We start from the raw sequence: 2,897 nt of genomic DNA, 5'->3' as shown, positions 1-2,897 counted from the left end.
CTTCTATGGCTCTTCCGTTCGACAATCTCTCCGGCGTTGGAACCATTATCTGTTTTCTCTTTGGTCACGCTCGGTTGATTTTTCTAGTCGGCACACTCATTTCCTCCATTACCCGCTGGCTGCTTCCCAAACAAACACACGTGCGGCTTGGCACTTGTGCTGTACGTTACAAGTCACGCGACGTGACGCTGCGGCTGTGATTGGTTCGGCTCTGCGTTACTTAATTTGGATTGGCTGATCTTTTTTTTATTTTTTTTTTTAAGAGGACAAGAGCGGCGAGGTCTATCGCGATAGCTTAATTTCTCTATCGAGTAAAAGTTATATCGCGATACATATCGTTATTGTTCTATCGCCCAGCTCTACTTGACACTGATCAACATCTTTGGTGAGAATCCAGCTGAGATGCAGGATGTCCTGCAGATTGTTGTTCAGGCTTTCATGAGGATGAAGAAAGTTAAACTTTCTCCAAGTTGTGTGTTTGTTCATCAGAATGTGACAGATATGGCAGCTACTGAGAAAAACATGGATGGGAAAAGACGCCTGCAAGAAAAACTGGACCAGATGGCTCAACTAGCTGCTAAAGAGGAAGTGTGTGATGCTGAGTGCTTTAGTGATATCATTGACTTTGATGTGCAAAAAGATGTGAAATACTTTGCTCAGCTATGGGAGGGAAGTCCACCGATGGCTCCTCCAAATCCAGGCTACAGCGAGAGCATCCAAGAGCTGAAGAACATCATCCTGTCTAAGGCTAAATGCTCTCCTGGGATCACTCTCTCACATTTTAACAGAAAGATACAAGACCTGTGTAAAGCTCTGATGAATGAACACTTTGTTTTCAGATTCAAAAAACACATTAGAAATTGCAGTTTACAGAAAACTTGAGGTTGAGTATGGAAACTGGACCTGGGCCCTAAGGAGCAACATGCTGGTGATTGAAAACCAGCTTCATACCAGAATTGAAAATGGAGAACTTGACAAGGTTGAGCATAGTGATGAGTGAAAAATATAAAGAAGTAGAAAAAGATATGTCAAAGTACTTTGAGGATGACAGAGACAAAGATATGTTGGTTCAGTGGAGAGGCCGATTTGAAAACAAAATAAAGGAGTTCCAAGAGGAGCTGGTGACAGGAGTGGAACGAAAACTGGATGAAGTTATTCAGCAGAAGAAAGCTTGTAAAAAGCTGGATGATAAGAAGACCGAATTTGAGAACAAGCTGCTGCAAAAGAGTAAAAAGCTTGCTCATAAGTTAAAAGACAAAGCAAAAAATGAAGGGGAACTTAAAAAACATTTCAACTCAGTTTAGGATTACTGGGTAAAAGAGTTAACTGCAGATGCACAACCCATTCAGGACATCAAGCTGGATGACGATCAGGCAACTATCTTTAATGACCTTGGTTTTGAACGGAATCTCACATTTGAATGCAAAAAGAATGGCAGATACAAAAAAATATCTGAGGTTGGCAATTATTCTGATTATATTGTCCTTGGCAAGCACCAAGATACAACAAGAAAAGGGCTTGCCAGCCAAGTGGCTACATTTTTTGAAGTTGGTGCTAAAACAATAATGCATTACTTAAAGAGACCTTTTGAGCATGAAGACCAGGAAATGATAAGATCCCTCATAAGAGACCTGATCAAATCCTCATCGATCAGCTGTGTAACTGCTGCTGGGAAACCTGCCCGTTCTGTGCAGCTGTTTGTGCCAACACAATTAAAGATCACAGTCCTGGAGATCACAGTGTCCCCTTTCATCGATCTCAAGCAATCAATGGTTGGCACTACAGAAACACTGAGATATTGTGTGTCGACTTTTGTACAACCCAAGTTGCAAGTGAAGGAAGTTTTTACCCTTGCCATGACTCAAATCATACCATTCCTTTTAAAAAATACAGAACTGCTGGACCACCATATGAAAATTGGAGCATTACCCCTGATGAGTCTGAGCTCAAGTATTGGACATGGTTTGTGTGTCAGTTTCAGGAGAAACTCGAAAACCACCATGGTTTAAAATTCACACAGCGTGGTGAGATTCCCAGTGAATGCACGAAAAAAAAAGAGGCTATTCAAAGTCTGGATGAAATGTACAGTACAAACTGAACAGTTTCAGTTTTACACATTTTTAGTTTGCTGAAAATCACAAGACCTGTTTTACCTTGATTACTCACAAATAAACTTTAAAACATAATGTTAGTGATTTAAACATTACATGTGGGTGACAGAATGGTATATATATTTCTGCTTTGGTCACATAAATGCTCACACATGAGAGAAACAATCATTTTGAGAATATAATGAGAATTAAAACCAAATATATTGTTGTGAACATTAACGAATAGTTTATTGTTTTATTTTTAATGAGAAATTACAATATTTTTCTTTTTTGTAGCTTCATGAAACATTTCTTTCGATAATGTGTTTATGTGTGTGTTCTATTCTAATTTTATTTAGATGTAAGGTGTAACAAATGAATATTTTATCTTTCTGATGTTTATGTTTCTTTACGTTTCTGATTTGACATACGAACTTTAACTTCATTTAAATCATCACAGCATGTTTTACCTTTTACTCAAATCTCAGTTTATTTTAACTATTGAATATTTTTAAACAATGTTGTTTCTATTATTTGTGGAATTGTTAATCAATGACAATAAAAAAGTGGAATTTGACCCCATGTTATTAATGGTAAATGGCCTGCATTTGTATAGCGCTTTACTAGTCCCTAAGGACCCCAAAGCGCTTTACACTACATCCAGTCATCCACCCATTCACACACACATTCACACACTGGTGATGGCAAGCTACATTGTAGCCACAGCCACCCTGGGGCGCACTGACAGAGGCGAGGCTGCTGGACACTGGCGCCACGGGCCCTCTGACCACCACCAGTAGGCAACGG

At 39.3% G+C, this 2,897-nt stretch overlaps 1 pseudogene; it reads left to right on the top strand.

The window, feature by feature from the left end:
- The first annotated feature begins 348 nt into the window (after positions 1-348).
- Positions 349-2,667, top strand: LOC143418448 (interferon-induced very large GTPase 1-like; annotated as a pseudogene).
- The last annotated feature ends 230 nt before the right edge of the window (positions 2,668-2,897 follow it).

Source organism: Maylandia zebra, linkage group LG4, assembly GCF_041146795.1.
Source record: "Maylandia zebra isolate NMK-2024a linkage group LG4, Mzebra_GT3a, whole genome shotgun sequence".
Taxonomy (NCBI): domain Eukaryota; kingdom Metazoa; phylum Chordata; class Actinopteri; order Cichliformes; family Cichlidae; genus Maylandia; species Maylandia zebra.
This window is presented reverse-complemented; position numbering and strand designations above follow the sequence as displayed.